Consider the following 27379-nt stretch of genomic DNA (forward strand, 5'->3'; position numbering starts at 1 on the left):
AAGGGGGCGTTGTAAACAAACATTACGGTCTTTACAGGATGGAAGGCATAACAGGCACGTAACTTGTTTGTGACCCCATGTTTCTTGAGACTTTTGTGCTTCTGCAATCGTGTAATTTTCCCCGTTTCAGTTTCGCTATCACTTTTCATACACCCTGTATAGCGAGCCTACCAACTAGGTAGAGCGTGAGCAAATGATAAGTGCTGCGTTAAGATGACGTCAGCTGCTCGCTTTGATTGGAGGATTCGGGAGTTGTGACTCACCCCCAAGCTGCGAATGCATAACCACGAGACGTATTACGGAAATGATCTCACTTACCAAGAGTGTAGAGAGTGAGCAGGAGGATGAGATGACGTCAGCAGCTCGCTTGCTGATTGGTTGTTTCGGGACTTGTGACTCGCTTCCAAGCTGCAAGTGTACAACAGCCAGAGATGTTAGGGAAATTATGTCACTCTAATGTTCAATGATGGGTGACTTTGAATCAACAATGATTCTTGTTCATGCCGTCTCTAGGATACAATGACAAGCGGTAGATGTAGTTCTGCGTTCTATTCCTTCTGCGTCTCTTTTCTAAAGTGGATCCCCGTAGCTTCCGGTGCGTTGGCAGCCCTGCTGTCCTTCTACGTGTACATCTTCCGACTGTACTTGGTGGTAGTTTTGTCCACGTCGGAGAAAGTCGTGTATCTGACTATCTACCTTTTTCTGTTCTCGATGCTCCTGTGGTCCTTCTGGCAGACCGTCTTCACAGGTATTGGGACGGTCCCCGACCGCTTCAAGATGCCAAGAGAGAAGCTGCAGAAGATGGAACGGGCGAAGGACAAAGAAGAGTACAGCAGCATCTTGTATAGGTTTGCAGAAACTTTGCCGATCACCGGCGTTGTCCGGTTCTGCGGGTTGTGTCGCCATGTGAAACCGGACAGGGCTCATCACTGTAGCGTGTGCGGAGAGTGTGTATTGAGGCAGGATCACCATTGTCCGTCGGTTAACAACTGCATCGGGTTCACCAACCATAAGTTCCTCATCCTGCTCTTGTGGTATGCGCTTCTGTATTGCCTTTTCCTCACTTCCTGCGCCCTTAAAGAGCTCGTCAGCTACTGGAGGAACGAAATAGAGCTTGAGGGTGCGTTGGAGATCCTAAGTATGTTCCTCACCTGTACTTTCTTTGCCATAGTCTTCATGTCCCTCTTATGCTACCATTGTTCTCTGGTCGCTACCAACAAAACCACGGTTGAAACCATCAGAGCTCCAATGTTGCCAGACGGACAGTGCGGTGACGTGTTTAATCTAGGGGCGTACAAGAACTTCTTAGAGATCTTTGGAGACAGGAAAGTCTTGTGGGTGTTTCCTGTTTTCTCCAGCAGAGGAGACGGAGTGACCTTCCCGAAACGAGGCAGAGGCGACGAGAAGGAGCGTCTACTGGGGTGAGAAGACAAACTGTATCAGCAGCTGAATTTACGCTGGACCTCCAAAGTTCAACAGGACACTTGAACAAACGCCTGGTCACACTCGAGTGTCTGCAATCAACCAGAATAATTTCCGTGAACGACTGTAAGACTCAAAGCCAAGAGTCGCTTAGACTTTTCTATTTGCTTTGTAATTTATTTTTTTAATATTCATTAGCATTGAATGCATTTGTATTGATACACTTTTTACCGTCGCCTTGACTTGATGAAACAGATCAAGACGTCCCATTAGTCCTGTAAGACATACAGTACAAATCTACAAGGAATATCCATTGGATATCCACATTGTCCAGATCATACACATAGATAAGATGCCAATGGGATATCCGAAAACGAATGTCCAAAAATGATCCACAGAATGTCCAAAATATTTCCTTCCTGTATATCCTATGTATGTCCTCTGGACGGACATGTGGATATCCAGGGTATATTCTTTGGATGTCTGCAGGATATTCCTGGATATCCATAACTTCTGCACGAATATTCAGATATCCATACGACGTGTCCTGGATATGTGTGTGCTGTATGGGAATATGATTGATTGATGTCCAAGTGTTGACTAGGGCCGTAAGTAGGGCGGGGCAAAGGGGTGCTCTAGACACAGACGTAAAGGGAGCTCCGAGGGAGTAAAATTTAAAAAAAATGATAAAGAAGTTTTGAATTTGATTTCATATTAAAATTATGGGTGCGTCAGCACTAAGGCTATTTTGCACCCGTCACACTATGCGGGGTCCAGCCCTTTATCATAACAAAAATAAAATCGTATCTGAAAACTAAAATATCCTTACCTTGGTTAAAAGCTGAGGCTGTAAAGAGGCACTCAGCACATATAGCGACAAAACACAAGACAGCACACAGAATTATACTGGCCATAAGGCCAGTCGCCAGAGCCTCGTTCGTCAAATGCAGTTCAGGGTGTACTAGGTGAAAGTGAGGTTGACTTTTGGGCCCTTACGCCCTTAAGGTCGCTCCTTGCACCCCTGATAAAGAAGTAAACGTTTTGGCGACCTATTGCCAGTTTGCCAGGAAACATATCTAATGCTTGGTCGCTTCCCTCCTGTTTCTGTAGTTTAGACGCTTTGTTCATTCGTTATGTTTTTTTTGGTATTTGGAGCATTCCACAGAAAGTGGTCTACTCCGTGTAAATAACAAAATGAATGAATCTGGAAATTGTTATTGTTCCTAATTGCATTATGGTTGAAATGTTTTTGAATGCATATAATTTGCATATTCCACCAGCAAGAAATATTACTATCTGTAGCCTATATGCTTCACAGACAAATGAAGTCAAACTTTGCTACATTTTTAAAGCGTCACATACATAACCCATTTTCGTTGATGCTTTTCACACATTCAGGCTTTAAGGTTTTTTCATTTTCCAGCAGACAATACAAAGTACTTCATTATGGTATAAAATCAGTTCATTATGAATGTTTTATTCCAGTCGCATGTCTAGAGCTTTACATTTTATGTGTGAATGTCACACATGTAACACTGGCATACCCGCTTAGTGTAGCTTCTCTGACATTTTTAGTTTATCGCTACGATAAAGATGAGTGGTGATATGATGAAATTGATGAATAGACACTCGTAAAGAAAACAGAAGTCCATGATAGTGTGATTGTGATGTGATATGAAACAAGGTACCGGATAATGACTAACGTAACAGTACATGATTAATCGTGAACAAATCGTAACGATGGTGATTAATCGTGGGGAGATGAATTGAGGGACATTTGCAAACACATATGGACGTCACAACCCAAACCTCTGCTGAGGATTTTAATGGCTTCAGAGGTGCCAGAATCTCGTTAGCCAACAAAAATGAAGGTTCGACGTTCCTTGAAGGCATCTCAGGACTCTCTAGAATCCTAGGGCAATATCTTAGAAAACACCCTCTTCGTATAGGAAGTTGAAAGTACAGCAAGGAAGACTTTTACTCCCCTAGTAGTAGGTCTACCGAAACATAATATCACCGAATTCAGTATTATGTTGGGTGGGTTAGAAACACTGATCTCTCACGTGCTCTCAATTTATTCCTGTACTCTTGTGTTTCACATACCTCAGGAAAGCAGATCGTATAAACAAACGTAAAAATCGCCGTCGGTGATGACTATCCACCATGCGAGTGTCAAAAGAAAAATGGCATCATGCCATAGGACCCTTGGCACATTTTGAACTAAGCTGCAGATAGACATTCTGCGATACGCACCATGCTCCAGTAACACACTGTCTTCCATGTATTACTAATTTCATAAAATTAAGGATAAGTAGTAATATCCACAAGCGCCTAACAGTCCATACCGTTGAGCTATTGGAATTTGTTTCTAACGGTTGCCAGATCAATAATGCATCTTTATAGTAAGATTGGAGACTTCATCACTCTGTGTGTACTTGTGCAAAGTTATAGGGTGGCAGGAATCAAGGGTAGAACTCCTGGTGCTATTTTCTTAAGAAACGAATTGCCTCGCTCGGTCCACGCGATCACCCACCCCCTCCATCTCTGCCGATGTGCGCTGCCTTACTCCAAAGATATCGGGGACAGAGTGTAGGTAAATTCCGGGACCAACGTAAACCAATCATGCTACATAAACGATACTGTGAGGAGATTTTATTCCTCTGAGACGACTCACAGCGCTCTACGACGCAAGGGGTCCCGGGTTCGAGTCCCGCCCTAGACATCGATGTCTGTGAATGTTCATTCATCAATTTCAGCATGTCATCACTCATCCCCATCTTCGCAAATTAGTTAAAAGTGGCGTAAAATCAATCAAATCAATCAATCTGAGACGACGGTTCATTTGAGTTACGATAATGTGACGGGTGCAAAAAGCCGAAGTACTGACGCCCCCCAATTTTATTCAATCAATCAATTGCTACAGTCCTGCATGCAACAGATTCACTTCTGACGCGAAACCCATCATGCATCCCGACACCAATCTGGCATCAGATAGAATCTACGCTGTTCCTTAGAAATGCCCAACTTGGCAGCTCTCTCGCATAGGACGCGCCTCTTCCATCTCTCAGACGATACATGCAGATTAAATTTAGGGATCACCCGAGGCCAAGGACGCTGACCGACGCCGAGAGGACGATAATTATAGAATTTTCCTCACTCGGAAGAGAAGAACGATGCAGGGGAAAATGTCTACAAGTTTTCAAATAAACAGATTGCGTTCAAATTTTTTCCTGCACTCTTAGGGAAACAACTAAACTTTGCCAAGTAAGTAAGACGCTCGTAAACTTGATCTCTTAAAAACCACATATTTGCAAAATTAAAAGGTCAATATATTACTGTATATTTTGTCACGTTTTGTAATATATTTCATTAAACTAACCTAAGTTTACATCGTAAACTTTAGATGGCAGTTTAGTGTGTATAAAAAAGTAAATAGAAAGTTTGTTAATAATTCAGAAATTATAATTCTTTCAAATTATGATTTTTTCTCTTGTGTGTGTATGTAGGCGAAAAATTACATAGTCTTAACAATAGGGAGTAGGGATGGACGATATTGGAAATTTGATATCGCGATATATGATCATGAAAATATCGTTACAGACGATACGATATTTTTTCCGTATCATGATATCGACGATATATTGTCTCCACGATATATATCGCCAAATATCGTGACGATATATCACCGACACGATATATATTGCAAAAATATCGTGACGATATATCACCGACACGGTATATATCGCCAAAATATCGAGACGATATATCGTCTAGTTGATATCGCCTGGACGATATTTTACACTAGTAAGGAGTATAGTAGATTAGAGTAGAGTATAGTAGAGAGAGTTCCAAAAGTCGCGGAACCCAAATTTTGATCGCTTATAAAATGAAAACTGATAGATATATTTGTACAGTGGGATCCATGAGTATTACCGTGCAAATTGTCCATCACCATGTTCGTGCACTTTATTTAACCCAGTAAGAGCTTCAAAAATTAAAAGAAAACTCAAAACAACCTGTTGACAACTTCTGCAACAACGTACATAAAAATCAATCACTTAAAAACACATAGGATGTACGAAAAGAAACTATTGAATATAGTCAAGGACAATTTGCACGGTAATACTCATGGATTCCACTGTACCGGGTTTTCTTAATGGCAAAGCATCATAATAAGATTATCCATAAGGAAATTCCTTGAGTTAATCAGACGAGAATCGTTTATTTTTTATTCCAGAATGCCACTTTTGGATGAGAAACATGTAAGAAGTTGTTGAAGGTTCATAATTTGACGTCCGATAACGTAACTAATGACATGTTCATTTGTCATTTGAGACTAATATTGTTCAGGTGCAACATTTGAGTGGCTTGGGATGTTTAATTGTGATCCTTCGGCATTTGAACCTGCCTCCCCGTTATTTCGCAAACCGCTGCGACGTGTGTGCATGTAGGGGGCTATTCTTATCGACTTTCTTTATTCCAGAATGTCAGTGACGGCTATAAAGGGGGCCGTGGGAGGTAGTTGCCCCCACTTTTTGTCACTTTTGCTCCCACACTCTGCTAAACCTTATGTATCAAGGAAACCAAACCGTCCTTGGACCCTTCCCCAGTTATGGCACCTTTTGGTACCCAATCGCCGCCACTGCAGAATGTTTATGGGAATGGACAGGACTATATCAGTTCTTATTTTTCTCCCTGACAATATTTCCAAATAACGATAACACAAGCCGCGGTAGCTCAGTCGTTATGGGGCTGGCCGATGGCGTAGTGTTTCCGCCTTGTAATCAAGGGGTCCCGGGTTGAATACCCGGTGGGGGTACATAGTGGTTCGAATCCCACTTTAAACTGTAGGTCCACTCCCGATTAGCCTTACTTAAAAAATCAAAATCAAATCAAATCAAAATGGATGATGATTGCCGTCGGCCTCCGTGGCGGTGTGATTATCTCAGCTCTCTACGACACCAGAGGTCTCGGGTTCGAATCCTGTTTAGCGGTATTCCTTTTTAAGAAAATCGTTAGGTTTTCTGACTATCATGCCAGAGACTCGGGTTCGTTCCCCTACGGGAGAGAACCGGGATGTTTTTCACCTGTACAAGTGGCTCCGGCGCCCACCCAGCGCCGTATAAAGTGTGCTCCTGGAGGAAACTCTGGGGGTAAAGGCTGCCTGGGGCTTGGTGCTTATCACATCACCCCCATCTTCAGCCGAGATCAAGAAAGTGTGGGGCTCTAAGTCCACAAGGGAGCACACTTTTTATAACACAATGTAGAGTCTGCTTAAATAGGAACTTCTCTTCATAAATATGTCTATTGCAAACGATTTATTTAGGTTTCGTATATTTCACGCGAAATATAAACTCCGCCGGAATCACTGGTGCATTTTCTGACCGCGGGACAATCCGTTGTACCTCCTGACCGTTGATGAACGGTCGGCTTGCTGCGGGCTCAATGAAGCGCTGTCCCTGCCAAACACAAATCGTAAATCAGACTATAAACTCGCTACAGTCATATCTGCTGAGGTCTGCCGCGGTTAGGGGAAGCTCGCCGCAGTATCTAGAGCCTGTAACTGCATCAGGTGAATTTCCGTTGACCCAGCGGAGCACCCGTTTATGGTCGCTGCGCTGTCGTTCTGCGTCACGACCTTGTCGAACAGGGTCAAGCGCTTGTTGTCATTCATTTGCGACATTGTCTGTTCTGCGGCAGAAGCTCATTAGCCTAATAAGCTGTGGTAAGGTGATTTGCATTCTGCCCTCAAATTTGCAGATTGAGCCATTACTAATGCTTGTTTTTGCAAAATTGGCGTTTCAAGGTCACACTTTATCCTTTTCCTATTTTCTCCTTCTGCCAACACACTGATGCTCCCAGCAAGGAAATTTCCAACAAAATTGGGAAATTTGGAGCAAAAAGCTGCGAGAAAATAAAGACTCAATTGAAAATTAGATTGTGTCAGCACTTTGGCTATTGGCACCCATCGCATTATACGTGGTCTATCTCGCCTTTTATATATTTTTTATAGTGTTTAGAGTTAGTTGTATTCAGTATGACTGCGCACAGAATATGATCCTGCCCCTCCCACCTCACCACTAATTTCTCTCCGACTCCAATTTTACTACGTCTTTGAGGCACCATATTACTAGCAGACAAAATGAACTGTGTGTCACAAAGTTTGAAAACCTTTAAAACAATGAGATGGTCCATTTTATGCAGAGATAGGGTAACAAGGATAGGGAAGAGTGAAATAATAAACAGAGAAGATGAAAGAGGCATAATGAGGATGAGAGAGAAAGGAAAATTGGGGAATGAGAGAGAAAGAAAAGTTGAGAAAGAAGGAAGAAGAAAATTGGAGAGAGAATAATGAAGAAAAATAAAAAGATGTAATGAGGATATGAAAGAAAGGAAAGTTGAGAAAGAAGAAAGAGGAAAATTGGGAGAGAATAGTGAAGAAAAAAATAAATTGATAGGGACGTAATGAGAATGAAAGGAAAGGAAAGTTGAAAAAGAAGAAAAGAAGAATAGGAGAGAAGATAGTGAAGACAGAAATGAAAAGGGGGAAGAGAGTAAGTAAACGGTGAATAGGGGATATGAAAGAAATGAGAATTAGAAAGAAAGGAAAGTTAAAGAAGGAATGAAATTAAAATAATAAAGGTACGAATAAGAGAGAAGATGAAACTTTTGAGGAAAGTATATTTTATATGATCGAGTAGAAGGAACGAAAGTTCCTTGACCCAAGAGATAAGGAGGTGAGATTCCCCACCCCCCACCCTCCCTCATCTCGACGTACCTCCAGACATACATGTTATGAAAGGCTATGCAAGAGCAAGAGTTCTCTTTAATAGAGAAGTTTTCCCTCCATGAAAAAAAAATCACTTACGCTCACCTCGGGGAGGAATTTTTCAGTGCCTCTCCACTCGACTCTCCCTGCTCTTCAAGGAGACCGGATCTACATGACATTAATTAGTGTCGAGTCCCGGTTTTTCCCTTCCGATTCATTTCGCCTGGAGGATTACGTCTAATTTCCAGGGAAAATACATTTTCAGAGGAAAACTTGAAAGTCAGTGTGGCAAGAATTTAATATTGCTGAGCCAGCGAAATCTTTAAAAAAATACATTTCTGTCAAACTGCAATGTGCTCTAGCATATTTATATATACATTCTTCCGGATATATAATTGTTATAATATGTTACTTTTAGTTACTTCTTTCTTTAGTATTTGTATTGACCGAGAAGGTTTAGTGTCAGTTCCTCACCGACTTTAGTGGCGGAGTGGTTACCACAGCACGTTACGACTCGGGGGTGCAGGGTTCGAATCCTGGCCTGTGCGTGGGTGAGTGTAGCTTCTTCAATTTCATCACATCATCGCTCATCCTCATCTTCACGATTAGTTAGTTATAAGTGGCAGAAAAACGAAGTAAAATAAACCAATTAAATCAACCAGTTTACTCACAGTGATAAAATATAAAACATAACGAAACATTAATTCCGTGGCCGGTGCTTGAACATTCAAGTGAGAATGAACGAATCTATTCGTGAGAGTATCAACAATTATTTAGATAAAATGTGGATCTTTAACTCTCTAAAACGTGATATAAGAAGAGGGATGGAGATTAGGTAGAGGAAAGGGGAAAATAATGCACAAGGAAAATTGGGGAAGCAAATAATAGTGAACCAGCACACATACAAACATACAGACGGGTATTTAATTTGAATTTATTCGTTTCACGTCAATTGTCTGCCACTTTGGGCTATCACGACGATGACGATGAGTGATCATTAGACGAAATTCATGAAAGGTCACGCAAAAACTTATATGGACGACACAACACAGTCCCTATGATTATACTGGGGTCAGGAACCAGAGCTTCGTCACTCTGCATCTCAGTGTATACTACGTGGGAGAGAGGTTGATATTTGAGTACCTTGCACCAGAGAAAGAGAGGGGCGGGGGCAGGGGAAGTGTTCGGGGACGGAGAAAAGAAATGAAAAGAAAGAGCTTAAATTATTAAAGTTGGAAAGAAGAAATAAAGAAATACAGATAGAGTAAATCAATGCAGACAGAGGAAATGAAAAGAGAAAAAGACAGACAGATAGAGAGAGAGAGAGAGAGAGAGAGAGAGAGAAGGAGAGAGAGGGAGGGCGGGAAGTTCAAGAACACTGAGGAAATGAAAAGAAGTTAATGAAGACAGAAAAAATGAAAAGATTGAGAGGGAAATGGGGAAGTGATATATATATATAGTGAAAAGTGTGAGAGAAAGAGAAGACAGGGACAGAGGAAATAAAAAAGAGAGAGAAATTAAGGGAGACAGAAGAAATGAAAAGAAAGAAGTTAATGAAAAGAGAGGGAAATAAAGAGAGAGAGAGAGATATGGGGGACAGACAGAGAGATAGTAGTTAAAAGAGGCAGAGGGAAAAAATATATAAATTAAGGGAGAGAGAGAAAATGAAAACAGATAAATTAAATAAAAGAGAGAGAGAGAAATATAAGGAGAAAGAAAAGGAGAATAACAGAAGAGCCAGAATAGAGAGAAAGGAAAGGAACAAGACACGCCTGTTGCGCTTATTTTAAAACTGGGGACTGCTGGAAAAGGAGGTTTTTGCTGTTTTCACATGGGATAAAAGGAATTTCCCAGCCCTTATAACGTATTCCAATAGGTGAAACATGCAAAACGACCAAGGTTCATTATGCTCCTACATACTGAAGTTCCGTTTATTCCTTCCTCCTCCTAACAGGAGCACAACGCACAAAAAGCGCAAGGGAGAAGGGCCTGGATCAAAACATCCACCCTTGCTGCAGGGCGAATAACCACTGTGTCCTCAGGGGCGGGAATCGACGCTCGAACACAAAAGCTCATCCTTTACCCCCATATTCTTTTCATGTTTACACGAATGTATTTACAACTTAATTCCCATTCTCAGTTCATTCGTGCATCTGTTGCAAATAATACAATAATAGTGTTTTCTGTGTTTTCAGACTTTTTCTGGGCAGTTTGAAATACGAGGGGTATTCAAAAAGTAAGTTCGGGTGGACTATAAGAACAAGAATATATTTACGAACCATTTGCACAGTTATTTGACGTGCATATCCTACACTACTTTTTGGCTTAGTCACAACTATTCTTGAGACACGTTTCACAGCGGGATATCAGTTGTTCCATCTTTCCATCGTAGAATGATGTCCTCCGCGATGCAAACCACGTGATCTTGTTGTCGTTGTGGAAACGCCGGCCAGCAAGGAAGGATTTCAGGTGTAAGAGGGGGCCTCCCCGATGGCTCAGTGATAGCATCGTCGCCTTGTAGTCAAGGGGTCCCGGGTTCGATACCCGGTGGAGACACATAGTGGTTCGGATCCCACTTTAAACTGTAGGTCCAGTCCCAATTAGCCTTGCTGTGCATAAAGTGGACTTAAAACACCAATTCAACCAACCAACCAACTCAGGTGTAAGAACAATTGCAAATCACTTAGCGCTAAGTCTGGGTTGTAGGGGACATGATAGAATTCGTAGAAGAGTGGATAAAACTTTATTCATTGATTAATTTGCTTTATTTTACTTCGCTTTTTGTGCCACTTCTGGCTAATCGCGAAGATGAGGATGAGTGATTACATGATGGAATTGATGAAGGGACACTCACAAAGAACACTCATGGCCAGGCCTGGATTCGTGGCGCCCCTGGCGTCGTACCGCGCTGTGCTAACCACTATGCCACAGAGATCGGCGGTTCACGTCCTGCATTTGCATGAAGCGACTGCGTAAATACCATGGATAAACTTAATTAGTTATGGCCGCGAGATCTTTTGAATTTTGCACTGCCCATATCGCCTTTGTCACTTGATGGCGTGAACGTATTGTACAGATATATCTCTAATCGTAGTCTTCGGTCCAGCAAATCGTCCACATTAAACCAAAGCTTCATTGACGTCATTGGATCTTCCGTTACATCATTTCGTCATGATGTAAGCTCTCTGGAATCAGCAGATGGACGCAGTCGTTTACAGTAAGTTTACAACCGAGCAGCTTAAAGAACTTAAACCAACATCTCGAACTTTCCTCTTACTATGTCCTGTAGTAATACACAGCAGTTAAGGACCTTGTTTGGTTTATGTTCAGCATGAGATTAACACAATGTCTACATTTCTGTACGAATTCACTAAAATATGAATTACCATGAAAGTCAGTCAATTTCTTGCATTGCTATTCTTGTTCAAGAAGTGATCACACAAAAAAGAAGCATTTCAATTAAAAGGAATAAAGTACAAAAGGAATTATGGCCGAATCGTGTCATGCGACTCGTCCTTGGATATGTGGTCAGCGCGCCGAGCCCGAATAAAGTTATTTATTTGGTTTTCTGGACCGTCTGTCGCTACTTCTTTAATTCCTCTTCAATCGGCTTCATGATGCTACCACATTCTCACAAAGATGTCTCTCAAAAGGTTGAGGGCCTCCCCTACGGCGTAGTCGTAACATCATAGCCTTGTAATCAAGATGTCCCGGCTTGGATACCTGGTGGAGACACTTTAAATTTTAGGCCCAGTTCCGATTAGCATAACTTTGCATAAAGTGGACTTAAAATTTTTAAAAAATACATCAATTTGTAACGCAATATTTCCAAATCTCTTGAGATCACAATGGAAAAATAACTGTTAGTTCATTTAGCCCGTAAAGTCTAGATTCTGGCTATCCCAATATTGATATTGATTGATTTTGAAATTATAAGCACTTCAGCACATAGGCTTTATATGCCCATCATGCAATGCGGGGATGTGCCCCTTAACTAGAGCCAAATGGGGGACATACCTCTTACAAGAAAATAAAACGTCCAAAAAACTTCCGTATTCAATCTCTGAAACTAATTAATTCATTCAATGCTTAATATGATCTTAAACTATACGGTCTCTGAGGATTAAAATATTCTTACCTAAAAGCTGAGGATGTAAATGGGCACACAGGACAAACAAAGGACAACATTGCCCTTCGGAGGATTTTACTGACCCTAAATCCACACGCCAGAGCTTCATGTAGTACGTGGTAGTGAGTTTGACATTTCGGTACCTTACCAGAAGGTCGTCCCTTACACCCCTAAATATTGTTTTCATCCAACCCATTCATTTGGGAGGCTAAGTTGACAGACGCTGTGAAGTCTAGGACAAGAAGAATGTTCAGTGGTTGAGCACATATCAATATCTTTTATTGTGACGCATATGACAAGGAATCATTTTAATTTCAATTACTTACATTATAACATGAGAACTAGGGTGTCCCAAAAGTAACGCAGGATTTAAATTCACAAAATGACCCTTTATTTATACATGAATTGGCAAATTTGTAACACACTTTGAAAGAGTAAACACTCCAATTTAGTATGGAAAATAATATCCGGGAAATGTCCTCCACGTCTCATATTACACTCGCGGAATCTTTCGACAAAATTTGCAATCACATTTTCGCAAACTTGTGACTCAATTGTTGCGATAACATGTCAGATTTCTTCTTTAAGTTCGTGAATGGTTGGTATATGTCTGACGTAAACCTTGGACTTGACAAATCCCCAGAGATAGAAGTCACACGGTGTAAGATCACATGACCTTGGTGGCCAATTGTGATCACTGTTGAGCGAATCAGCCGCCCATGAAATTTTTACTGTAACAACTCAATGGTTTCGCGTGCCGCATGACACGTGGCGCCATCCTGCTGGAAGAACATCTCATCAACATCAAAGCCAAAGTCCATGGCTTCCACCTGAGGCCACAAAAATGCTGTCATCATTTCACGATGACGTACACCATTGACAGTTACTGCACTTCCGGACTCATTTTCGAAGAAGTGCGGCCCAATAATTCCACCACACCAAAGTGCACACCACACAGACACTCGTTGGGAATAAATCGGCTTTTCTTCAATAACACGATGGTTTTCCGTGCCCCAAATGCGACAGTTCTGCTTGTTTACATACCCATCCAGATGAAAATGCACCTCGTCACTGAAGATGATTTTCTTAGCAAAATCACCATCCACTTGCAGATTGTCCAGAACCCAATCGACGAATGCCCGTCGCTGCACGTGGTCTTGCGCCTTAAGCTGTTGAGTCATCTGAATATTGTATGGGTGCATACGCAGGTCTTTCGCCATAATCCGCTGCATGGTGCTCCTGGAAATGTCTAACTCAAGAGACGTGCGACACTCAGCGACACTAGCGCTCACAGCGGCAATGTTATCAGCCGAGCGTCCGTTATGAGGACGGCCACTTCTTTTGTCGTCCATCACCGAACCTATTTGTTCAAACTTTTGAACCACTTTTTTCACAGTCGTTCAGTTTGGCGCGTTTTCCCGCCCAAACATACCACGTAATTTCAGCACAATTTCAGCACAACGCTCTTCGTATTTGTAATATGTTTTCACGATAGTTATGCACTCCTGCATCGTGTATTTTTCCACGACTAACTCACTACTAACCGGAATGTGCCTACTACAACATGTGCTTCAGACAGCGTTGCCAACCCAATAGAAAAAAATGGTGCGCAATTTAAATCCTCCGTTACTTTTGGGACACGCTTTATTTTGAGAGAAAGTGAATTGTCCAGTATTACCCGATATATTTTCTGATGCTCTCATTGTTTTCTTTGCAAAATGTTCGATTCAATATTTTTCTTTTACAAGTTGCATTGTTATATCTTCAAAATTGTATTGCACAAGTGAATAGCGCAAATAATAATTTTCAGACTTAATTTTTCCTTTATTTGAATTGACTTGTGTTAACAACGTCGCTTTTCTTCTACTTTCGGCCAATCGCGACGATGAGAATGAGTTATGATAAAATTGATAGAAATTTACAAAGAACATCCATACCCAGACCGGGATTCGAACCCTGGACCTCTGACGTCATAGCGCTCTGCGTTATCCGCTCCGTTACGGAGGTATGCACATAGGTCGATCGGAGATGCCGAAATAAGTCTGGGTTGATTTTGAATATCACCTTGATGAATATAGGGTTACATGAAAAGCACACGGCGAGTCAACCTATAACCATAATTATCATTTGAATGACTCGGGTGTAAAACATGGTAAGTGACATTTTGGTAATTTTTGAGTTACAAAGTAAAATGTGCCATGCTTCAATTTTTGAGTGAAATTGCCATGTCATATAATTTGCATTGAACTCAGTGAAGCCTTGTGAAATGGGTAAACACAACACGAAAACAATTTATGTACAGTATAGCTTTTAATATTTTTTTCTTCTTAATAAACTCAGAAATGACCAAAATGTCACTTATCGTGTTTTACACCCGAACCCTTCATTTACTAAAGCTTGACGCCCACTGAGAAGCAGGAGAAACGCAACAGAAGCGTTTCCTGCAGACATCTAGTACGTAAATTCTCTATTCGATTCCGTGTGTTTCTCTGCAGTAGGCGTTACACCATTTAATTTCAATAGAAGCAGAGGCAACAGAAGTTTTGTTGCTTTCTGTTGCCGCGTTTCTTGGCGTCTCAGTGGGCGTTAAGATTTAGTAAATTCTCTGTAATGTAAGCCTTCATTTGAGCCGTATTTTCATTTAAATAATTATGAACGTTCAATATAAGAAACGTTTAGATTTGTGGACTTCATTTCGAATAACTCTGCAAATACACCGTAATCACAGCGCTCTTTCTTTATCATCATCATGTTTCTTCTTTTCTTTTTGGTAATATCGCTTTACTTAAATATCTAACTATTTATCTAATGGAATACTTTTCTTTACTTCTAGGTAAGTCCTGTCGAGGTTTCTAATATTCTTGTGGGATAGCTTGCATTCCAGGTATGTTTCATGTCATTCTTCATGAATTAGCTATTTGGATGCAGAATTTCATAATGGGACGGCCATAGGTTCTTATGGCAATTATTGTTTTGGTATTGTAATGTGTGTGAAATTTGCTAAATTTGTGAATTTCCAAGTTAAAACCATAACTATAAGGTGAGTGATTGATGTTGAAGTCTTCATATTAGTCTATTTTATAATTTTTGGAGTACAAATAATATGAAAACACCTAAAATTTATCACTTCTTATATGAAAAATGAACGAGGGGAAGTCATTAAATAACAGGAATATTATTCTAAAGTTCATGGAGATTTATGCACAACGAACATTTGTATTTAGGGACTGGAAATGGTTCCTTAGCAACACGCCACAAAGATGCCGTGACGATCAAACAGGATACGCCTGCGCAGTAACTCGTACAACATGGCTCCCTACTGCTGACTTGCACCGTAGAAGAGCAACGAAGTGTTATTCGCTTTTTGTTGCCCGAGGGAGTGAAACCTTCTGAAATCTACAGCACAATAAAGGTTCAGTACGGAGACAATTGTTTAAATCTGTAGAGAGTGTACTAAATTAACGGATTCGCTGGTCGATCTGCTGTTTCACTTCCTCAGCTGCCACGCAAACTGGCCTCCCACTCTGGTGTTCATCAGTGATATTTTGCAACGTCCTCCGGCTGAAACCGTAGGCAACGTAGACACGCACCTTAGCTCGGCGAGCGCGTTGCGGAGGACGACATCATTTCAAAATGTGCATAAATCTACCCATAATGCTAACTGTCTCTTCAGCGGAGAGATGAGACTGCATAGTTCACAGGGATCGGGTGTTAAAGAGCTTCTCCACAGATTAGAGATGAAATGGGACCAATAACCTTTACCTCAACAGAACAACAGGTGATGAAAGTTTATATGCCAGTTTATTTTCTTAACAAAATAATATATATATATACACACGTTTAAAAACAAACTTCCCAGGGTTAACAATAATAATAATAAGTACCTGGTGAAGCTTACTAAAGTTATACACGTACACAAGTAGGGAAAACAGATTTCTTACTTCAAGGCGGTTGCTTACTATTGGGAGGGAGTAAGCCGAAACTAAATTTTAAAACGGCCATTCATCTCTTCACCAGAAGGTGGAGTTTAACTTTTCTTTGGTGCTTGGACTCTCGCTTTCGCGGAGAGCACCTTCTCTCGCCCGAAAGCGGAGTGGGGGTTCCTCTATGGTGCTGGGACTCTCACATAAGCGGAGGGCACCTTCTCTCGCCCGAAAGCGGAGTTGATCTTCTCCTTGGTGCTAGGACTCTCGCATAAGCGGAGGGCACCTTCTCCTTGGTGCTAGGACTCTCGCATAAGCGGAGGGCACCTTCTCTCATCCCAAGATGGAGCGGAACTTCCTTCTCGGTGCTCGGACTCTCGCGTTAGCGGAGGGCACCTTCTCTCGCCCGCAGGCGGAGTCGAACTCCCTTGCCAGCCAGGCCTACGCCTTTATATAAGGTTGGCGATGCTAGCGTAAGCGAGTGGAAAATTATTCAACTACATATATTAACATTAAATAGTTACAAAAAATGTTTATACATAGAGGTGGATCCGTCTTTACTTATGACGATCCGAGTTTGTTACAATCTTGAACTAACAATAAACAGTTACAAAAGTTGATCATAGAAGCTAACAAACTTAGAGGTGGATCCGTCTTCACTTGTGACGATCCGGGGTCGTTACAATAACCCCTCCTCTGGGGAAAAAGAAAAAAAATAAATCTTTTGAGTTTAAATAGGTTAAATGTTTTGCTAAGAGATTTCTTTTTTTTCTTTAAAGAACTCTGATACTAAATTAATTACTCATACATGAGAACATACTCTTCAAAGAATACAAATAATATTATTAACCCTTCTTAAATTAAAAGTCCATTTCGTTTGAGAAATCTCACAAACGGAAACCTCCTGGGCACTCGGATATGAAGTCTTCGAAGCGTAGCTATATACCAAGGATAAGGCCTAGGTGAGTCACCCAAAATAGCTGTAAATTGAGGAACCAATAAAGAATCCTTACTGTTCCAGTCCAAAATTCTACTACTGTTCTTACAGCCAGCTTCCAGACGAACCACTGGGTTATGTAGGGGAGAAGAAACTATCACGTTTGTTGAACTCTTGGAGCCACTGATGGAAGTTTGGTCTTCGCCGGATACAGTTTTCACTGGCGAGGTTTCCATTACATCCCAGGCATTGGCCTCATTGTTCATTTCCTGGATGGCAGTCTCCAGTTTGCGGTTTTCAGCTTCCAGCCTCCTCACGCGGTCAATCCAAAGATGTATCTGGGACGATTCAGGTACTTCAGGTTTGCTTGAAGGGACAACACTTTGCGGTTCTTCACAAGAGCACACATTTATTGGTTTCGGTGAGACTAAAGCAGTAGGTTTCACCATTGGGAGAGGCAGCGTAGCATCAGGCTTCACAAACACCGGGACAGAAGTAGTAGGTGCTAACTGGTTCTTGTCCACACTAGATTTTGTCGACACACTTTTCCTTGAGGACACCTTGCACAAATCCAAAATTCCGGGATGACTTGGGGAATATGGTAGAGAGCTGTATCCCCGCTGCAGATCATCGGCCGCCATGCACTTTATCAAAGCACTTTTCCATTGACGAGCTGGTCTCTTCCTCCTTCTGAGTTCTTCGGGATCCTGCAGAGGTGGTGGTATTAGTTTAACGCGCCTTTGCATCCTTGGCACAGGCTCACATAGAATATTCAACTTCGGGTTGGTTAAGGTTAACCCCTCCTTCAGTCTCTTTTCATCCGGGAACACTTTACGATTGCAATCCATTGTGACGAAATCTCAGAAATACTTTTAACGCGTGGTTGACACGTTCAGTTCTTATCCTCGACTGAGCTTTCATACATTGAACTAATTCTTAAATAAAGACAGAGCACAGCTGTGTGACGCTAACGCCACCAAGTTCAACAATTGACAATCTCTTATGATTCGAAAAGAACATATTCATATAAACCTCAACATGTATTAATCCTTCACAATTTGTTAGCCTTACACATCTCAAGTTAAAGCTTTTAACATTTATAAAACTCTCTTTTTCCATTGTTGCAAACATATATAAAAGAACGTAATTTCTTCGGCAGATTGAGCATAAGTTACTCATTACACATAAACGGCTTCCTGCAAGCTACTTAAGCCTTTATACTCGGGATTTTTATACCCTCTTCATCTTCGGAGACACTCGCTCTGGCACGCCTCTCTGGCCTTACTGCACTCGAAGGAATTTGGTACTCTGACCTCTATATACAAACTTAAGTCTTACCAAAAGACATTCATTTTTGCAATCTCACTGCCCACGAGCCTTTCATCGGGATCTTCAACAGTTCTATCATAAGCTACAACATCAAATCCTTGGAGTCTTATCTTCTGTTCCTCATTATCATAATAGGGTCAAAATAGATTTCTCAATACATATTGCTGATCAAATCACAGTCCTTTGGGAATTACATATATTCTTCAGATCTTCCATTTTATCACCACTGTCTTATGCTTCAGTCTCTATATATTTTTTTCTTCTGGATCCCGCTTTACAAGTGCCAATATTTATGCATCTGGCTAACATTCAGGTGCCAAAATTTAAGCAAAAGTACTCACTTGCTCAAGCCTGTTCAACTATTGGCCCCTACTTTATTATTTATGCAGTAGTCTCAACGTTTTATGTACTACATTCACAACAAATCAGTCTCATTCACCTGTCGGGCGCCAATAATCTATGGAATGGTGCTCACACTACTTTCACTTTCACTGGACAGTCCTTTTAAGGTCCACAGCACACGGTTCTGTCGGCTTCAATTAATTTCACATTTCTGTCGGGCTCCAATTAATTTCACATTTCTGTCGGGTTCAATTAATTTCTCTGTCGGGCTTTTGAACTATCGGGCCCCACGTTGTAAGCGCCATTTATTTATGCAACGTCCTCCGGCTGAAACCGTAGGCAACGTAGACACGCACCTTAGCTCGGCGAGCGCGTTGCGGAGGACGACATCATTTCAAAATGTGCATAAATCTACCCATAATGCTAACTGTCTCTTCAGCGGAGAGATGAGACTGCATAGTTCACAGGGATCGGGTGTTAAAGAGCTTCTCCACAGATTAGAGATGAAATGGGACCAATAACCTTTACCTCAACAGAACAACAGGTGATGAAAGTTTATATGCCAGTTTATTTTCTTAACAAAATAATATATATATATACACACGTTTAAAAACAAACTTCCCAGGGTTAACAATAATAATAATAAGTACCTGGTGAAGCTTACTAAAGTTATACACGTACACAAGTAGGGAAAACAGATTTCTTACTTCAAGGCGGTTGCTTACTATTGGGAGGGAGTAAGCCGAAACTAAATTTTAAAACGGCCATTCATCTCTTCACCAGAAGGTGGAGTTTAACTTTTCTTTGGTGCTTGGACTCTCGCTTTCGCGGAGAGCACCTTCTCTCGCCCGAAAGCGGAGTGGGGGTTCCTCTATGGTGCTGGGACTCTCACATAAGCGGAGGGCACCTTCTCTCGCCCGAAAGCGGAGTTGATCTTCTCCTTGGTGCTAGGACTCTCGCATAAGCGGAGGGCACCTTCTCCTTGGTGCTAGGACTCTCGCATAAGCGGAGGGCACCTTCTCTCATCCCAAGATGGAGCGGAACTTCCTTCTCGGTGCTCGGACTCTCGCGTTAGCGGAGGGCACCTTCTCTCGCCCGCAGGCGGAGTCGAACTCCCTTGCCAGCCAGGCCTACGCCTTTATATAAGGTTGGCGATGCTAGCGTAAGCGAGCGGAAAATTATTCAACTACATATATTAACATTAAATAGTTACAAAAAATGTTTATACATAGAGGTGGATCCGTCTTTACTTATGACGATCCGAGTTTGTTACAATCTTGAACTAACAATAAACAGTTACAAAAGTTGATCATAGAAGCTAACAAACTTAGAGGTGGATCCGTCTTCACTTGTGACGATCCGGGGTCGTTACAATTTCATCTTCCGTCTTTAAATCTTTCCACTCGTTCATACACTTTTCCCACCAGCAGGAGAAAGCCTCTCGGACATTCAGCGGCAAACGGTTGAAAACATTCGCGCTCTGGAAGCAATGAAATGTATGAATCAAAGATTGGTTCGGAACTATTGCCAAGATACAGTATATACGTATATATACGTATATATATATATATATATATTTCAAATTATAGCCGGGTCATCTCCGATTCAGAGTATACGCTGCTGCAGTAAACTAAACTATTGCCTTAAGAACATTATCTTTAACATTGATCATTCATTCTTATAACATTTCCTTCACGGGGTGTAAGGGGTACCTTCCACGTAGGTGCCCAAAAGTCAACCTCACTTTCACGTAGTGCACCCTGGACTAAAGACTAACGAGGCTCTGGCGACTGGCCCCATGGCCAGTATAATTTTGTGTGTGTTGTCCTGTTTTATGTCCTTGTGTGTGCTGAGTGCGCGTTTACAGCCTCAGCTTTTAACAGAAGTCAGAACATTTTAAGGTTTTAAAGTTTTAAAGTTTTTAGTTATGCAACGTTTGAGTTGTAATTTGTAATGGTAAGGGGCTGGACCCCGTATAATGTGACGGGAGCAAATTAGCCTAAGTGCTGACGCTCCCAAAATTTTAAATTCAAATTCAAATTCAAACATTTCCTTCACGTAATTTACAAAGAGGCCGACTAAACAAGAAACTAATGCGCTTGTTAAATTTGATCATCTTCAGTTAATATGTTGTTCTAGCGGTTGAATACATCGCCGAAATATTGAAGAAAACACTAAATGCTCAGAGCGCGATCAATCTTTCAGTTGATTGCACAGTAGATTACAGTCACATATTACGGCGTGGCACTAGTTATCACGAAGCAATGACCGATATTGTATCTGGCCCAAGGGGTAAGTCTGTTGATTACACGCGTTTTGCAGCGCCATCTGTTGACATTATTGAATATTAGGGCCGTAACAAGCTAAAGGTTTTTTCCACTCTTACGGCGGCCGGTCCTTCTTCTGACAAGGGAAGTGGGTAGCGGGGATGACGCCGCAGACCAACCATGTCACGGTATTCAGTGACGTATAAAATCACAGTTCGATATTTGTCATTTTTGTATAATTAATCATATTATGACTTGTGTAAAGTGTGAGATTTCGTTTTTGTCATTTGAATATTTCCAATGAGTATTTGTGGTAAATTTGAAATTCGAGCAAGACATCGGGAGTTGGGGGACAGGTTTTCTGAGTCACAGCACAAATCGTCAACACGGCGAAGTACATGAAATTTGAGCAATCGAAGCGGTGTGTTACGAATGAAGATGGATTTAATTTCGTCGAGATCAACAGATTATCCACTACGTGAAGGCGAGTTCGCTTTCATCAGAGATTCACGGCGGACCACGGATTCCAAGATAGACGCCAGGCAGGCGAGAACTTAATCCGCTGCACCGACCTGAAGACATGCCCTTTGACCGCATTTAGACACAATAGAGCCGGGTTGTTGCACTCCGCTCGAACCGAAGCCAGCCAAGTTTAACGTCTTTCCAACTGACATTTTTGAATCTCGTATAAATCTGCGGGACTTCGAGTTCTCCACACAGTTTGACAGGATTTTTGCAGCGAGAGCTCTGAAGTAATTCGCGTGTGCTTGTTTCGGTGATATCATTCGCGGTGATTTGGTTTTATGAAACGAGGACAATCCAGAACCATGGCCGGCTAAGACTATAGAGTGAAGGGGGACGTCGGTTTTCCCCGAATCCCGCAGCAACGACGCTCCACTACCATCTGGTGAGAAGCTAAAGCCGACGCCAACGCCGACACCACCGACGCACCATGCCGCGAAGCCAACCAATGCCGATGCTAAACTCCATCCACCACGACGCTACCGCCGAACCTCCAGCGCCCATATGGTAACGACGGAGAGACATCTGACGCCGAGAGGGAGGATTCCAGATCGGCTGCGCTTGATAGATGCCCGATGCCCGAGGGAGAGAGAGAGAGAGAGAGAGAGGACTTCAGACCGACGCTTGGTAGATGCCCGATGCCCGAGAGAGAGAGAGAGAGAGAGAGGACTCCAAACCGACGCTTGATAGATGCCCGACGCCCGAGATGGGAAGGATTCCAGACCGACGCTTGAGAAGCTACAGCCGGCGTTCGGGATGAGAACATAAAGCCGACGCTTGAGAGAAGGAGGGATACGCGACGTCCAGTGAAAGTGAAAATGCCAGATATCGTCGCCACCAGCCTTGATCGCGGTCGACCCCCGAAGGAACATTTTTGCCGCAAAGGAACCTAGTGCGAATTCCCGTATCCAGGAAAGATGGACGATCCAACGGTGTAGCAGAGTCTGGGTAGAGTATTCTTCACCACGTTCATGTTCGTGTACGAATGTATTGCTTCGTGTCAACGCCATACCATAAAGGCCAAAATAATATTGATTCGCAACGTGACTTAGGAATTCCGAACCTAACTTTCGTGTCTTGTATTTTGAGTAATGGATATATAAAATGTCGTTTCATGTTTATATTTTTAATATTTTGATTGTCTGCATTTAAAGATAAACGCTCCTTTTTATTACGTTAACTTTTCATGTAACTTCTCAAAGTGTGCTCCCTTTTAGTGTAACTAACCGCCCAGTCGTTTCAATTAGCATATCGAAGGTCGACTGATTAGTATTTTATTTGTTGAAAGCGTATGTTAAATTGCAAGGTCGTGCGAGTCTATTATTGTTTATTGTATAGTGATTTTGTAATTTTTGCTCGTGCCGATGATTAATTTGTGTATTCCGGCAGCTGGAGCCGATTCAGTTTTGCATCACTATGTAGAGGTGTAATTGTTCTCAAGGGACGAGAGAGGCTTGTGTGTATTATCCCCGTCGGAGAAACTTTGTAAATGTCATACTTGCGGCTTTGATGCGTATGTTCATTAGAACGAAAGGTTCAACTACGCCGACCTAATTTTTCTGATAATTGTTCTTCCGAGGGCTGGCGCATATTTATTGAAATGAGCACGCGAGCGAGCAGACTAACGACCTAAATTCAATTTAATGATTAAACCAAAAAAGGAAATGGTACGTTGATTAAACCCGTGACTTGTATGTGTATTTCCATGTTGACATTTTCCAGGAGTGAGAATGAATGGGAGAATGAGAGAATGAATCAGGGGGACCTGTAAGACGTTTGTTATCCCAATATTTCTTTGATTAAAATATATTTATATTTTACTGTTTGTCCGAGTTATCATTTGATGCTTTCAGGTACAATGCTATTTGCTGTGTTCTTGTTTCAGTGCCGTCATATGTCAGGTAGATTTTAAGGTGTAATATTTCAAGGTATTTTATCCCCACCTCGCACTAGAACGACAACAATGACCGTCTCAGAACCCGAACTAAAAATCTTTATCGTTTGCAATCGCTCGAACGGCACCCCTACCTATTGTGACATTTTGTCCCGTGCCGGGAATGAAAGATATGTCACCGGGGACCGGGAAAGGCATTCACGCCTGATAGTGCGTTGTAACAACCAGACAACAGCAGTGGCGCCCAGAGACACGACGCGGTGGGAAAAAGTACTACGTGAACCTCGTTCTACTGGCTGCTCCGTTTCTTATCTCGCTGGATTGGTCGCTTCCCCTCTCCCCACATCCCTTTCCAGCTTATAGGGCGCCCGCCGTGAGACTGGAAAAGAGCTATAGCAACGTTGATTGCCATTTGAGCACATACATCATGTCATGGCGGGATATAATATAACATTTTTTCGTAAGGATTCCTTACAATGCTGAAATGCACGCTACGCCCCTGGTAGTACCCAAGGCTGTAACATTTCTTGAACCCCTCACCGTGATTTTACAAGTCCGGTTCTCCAACTCCACCGCACACCCACCTGCCGCAACCCCGCAAAATGTTACACTACTTTTTGCCTCATTTAACACAGACGTACTGTTCCTATTTTCTAAGGTGAGGGGGACATCTTTATTTGAATTTTACTCTGGGATTTGACTTCTTTATAATTCGCCGGCTCCCGTGCCGGAGTGGTTAGCATATCGCACTACAACGCCAGGGATCCCAGGTTCGAATCCTGGCCTGGGCATGGATGTTTGTGAGTGTTCATTCATCAATTTCATCATATCATCCCCATCTTCGGAAATTAGTAAAAGTTGGCACAAAAGCGAAGTAAAATAAAACAAATCAATCAATCATCTTTGACTTTCTTAATTTGCAGTATGGTTCTTTGTGTACCACTGTTAATGTTGTTCCGTTGAATTCTATGTGATTCATTCCATGCAATTATAGGTTCAATCTCCACCACCGGCAAATTTTTGAATGGAGAGGAGGTGCACTCTCGAAACGTACGCTCTGTCCCCGGATCTCTGTAGCAAGCGAACGAAAACAAGTCTGCACAAGTAGTGACGCGAGACGGCTCCACCAATGAACACGTGAGAGAGAATGAGATTCCTTTTAGGGGGGGAGCAATTGCAGCTACCAGCCTTCGCAGCAGCGTGTACTGCTTGGCCCTGCCCACTCGATTTCCACACCTTCTCTGTCGTTACGCGCTGCCTTGCTCCAGAGATAGCCATGTAGGACGGAGTATAGTGTTGGAATTGCAATAAGTAGCAGAAACAATACACAATGCATGATGTCCAATTATCATTGCACGCTAAGTAAAATTCCCCCTTAACTTTCAAATATTTGTCTTCAGCGAGATATGTAAAAGTTTAAAACGAAATAGAACAATTAGTTGCAGTAGCAGCGATTGGATGCCAAAACGGAGGGGGGGGGAGTCAGTTTACATTCTCTTGGTAAACAATGCTTAGCATTCAGGCGTTATAGTGCAGCGGCAAAGTGTGGGTCAACTGCCCCTCGCCCCCCCCCCCTAATCGTTGCCACTGACTAGTTGTGTTTTACGTTCAATTAAAGATACGAAATGTGAAAAATAATGAAAAACTTTTTGCCAAATACTTACTTAAATCATTAACCGAGTAGAAGTATATCCTCAACGATGCAATAATAATAATAATAATAATAATAATAATAATAATAATTTGAATTCGAAAATAAAATAATTCTTGCGGCGCTCCTGTGTGGTTGAATTGAACAAACGTAATTATAGCCTGAACTTCACCGTGTACGTACGGTCACCGGCAATAAAATTGGGACACCTAGATCCTGAAGTACTAGATTCCCTGCAAGGCGTTATGTGTGTTGACTAACTCTAAGGCGGATAAAATTAATTTATCACCGTAGAATTAGGCAACACACTAAAAAAAAAAGCGAGCATTTCAGGATGAAGGTGTCCCATTTCTATTGCTGGTGACTGTACATGAATTCTTAAAATAACTATAAATCAAGGAAAATACAGTTCATTCTTTTCCTTCATGGCTTGTCCCCATTCTCTTTGTCCGTGCCGCATCTCTTCAATTACATTATGGTTTTGCTGCACTGTGGATTTCCTTTGTGTTGTTATCCTCCCTTGACCCTTTGGTATGTTGACAAAAGAAGATCGCGAAGCGAGTAATTTCTCGTGTCCAGGCTTGTTCTGCAGAACCAAGGATCTAGGGCGAACAATGAGGAAAGACCAGACGAAATCGCTCCAAAAAGAACAATGAAAGCTGCTCTTCTGTCCAGTCATGTTTGGGAGACAAGAATTATCGTGATTCAGTGTCCTCCTTGTGGCTTTTGGTGGATTCGCCGGTCGAGTTTATCGTTTGATGTTTTTGGATTTTCTCTTGGTTTCATGACCCCGTACTAATTGCGTGCCACTCAGACCGTGGAAAGAATTCATGTGGCCTCAGTGGCTTAGAGCGGTTTTTTGCGCCGCCTTCCTCTGTTTCTCAGTCTCCTGAAATGTGATCTAGACAGAGATTCGAAAATATGGGCGGAGTTTGGAGATTGCAATTGTCCGCCATCTTGAAACGCTTTGACCGAATACGCTCGAATGCATACCACAACACTTCTTCGACGGAGCTACTGGATAAATTAATTTTAACCGAAAATATTAATTTTCTGCAGTAATGGCCATATATAAGGGGATGGTTTAACGGGTCAAAATCGCCCACCCTCTGCATTGGTTTAGTAAACATTTTGCATTATTGCATTAATTGCATCAACATTTGATCAAACCACCTTAATAACTTGTTATGTCTCTGGACCGTCTATAAACTATATTATATTATTCATTTCAATAGTTTTATTCAGTGGCGACGACTGGGGGGGGGCGAAGAGGGCAGTTGCCCCCAGTTTTCCCCACTTTTGCCCACGCACTATGCTAAATCTTATCTACGAAGGGATAAGATTCATTGATTTCAAAAAAGCATATGATTCGGTCAAAAGAGAGAAATTATATAATATATTAGTAGAGTTTGGAATACCTAAGAAGCTTGTTAGTATGATAAAAATATGCACCAGTGAAACAGAAAGTAAAATTCGTGTGGGTATTAATATGTCTGACAAATTTACAATTCATGATGGGTTAAAACAAGGAGATGCATTATCTCCATTGCTCTTTAATTTTGCCTTAAAATATGCTGTTAGGAAGGTTAAAGAAACTAAAGAAGGACTAAAATTAAATGATGTGACTCAGTTGTTAGCATATGCAGATGATGTAGACTTACTGGGGGATGATGTGAATACAATTAAGAATAATGCTAAAATATTTTTCAAAACTGCTAAAAAGATAGGTTTGGAAGTTAACAAAGAGAAAACTAAATATATGCTTACAGGCCGAAACCAAGTGTTAGGTAATAATTAAAATCTAATTATTGATAACAACTCGTTTGAACCAGTTTCCAAATTCAAATACTTAGGAGTAATATTAACAAATGAAAATTATATTAAAGAGGAAACAAAAAGTAGGCTTAATTCAGGAAATGCATGTTACTTCTCTCTTCATAAACTTTTGTGTTCTCGTTTAATATCTAAGAAACTAAAAGTTAAAATATACAAAACAGTAATTTTGCCTGTAGTATTATATGGATGTGAAACTCGGTCCCTTACATTGAAAGAGGAACATAAATTGAGAGTATTTGAAAATAAAATCCTTAGGAAAATCTTTGGACCTAAAAGGGATGAGGAGACGGGTGAGTGGAGAAGGTTACGTAATTTAGAACTACATAATTTGTATTCATGTCCAGATATTATTAGAATA

General features: G+C 41.6%; 1 protein-coding gene and 1 pseudogene across 1 annotated transcript in view; one reads left to right on the forward strand and one right to left on the reverse strand.

The window, feature by feature from the left end:
• LOC145993925 (uncharacterized) overlaps positions 1 to 27379 on the reverse strand; it is an 84803-nt gene that overhangs the window by 27578 nt on the left and 29846 nt on the right. The gene's annotated exons all lie outside the window — the stretch shown is intronic.
• On the forward strand, positions 530 to 1555 carry LOC145994364 (palmitoyltransferase ZDHHC20 pseudogene; annotated as a pseudogene).

This window comes from Lepisma saccharinum, chromosome 10 (assembly GCF_977018435.1).
Source record: "Lepisma saccharinum chromosome 10, izLepSacc3.1, whole genome shotgun sequence".
NCBI lineage: Eukaryota > Metazoa > Arthropoda > Insecta > Zygentoma > Lepismatidae > Lepisma > Lepisma saccharinum.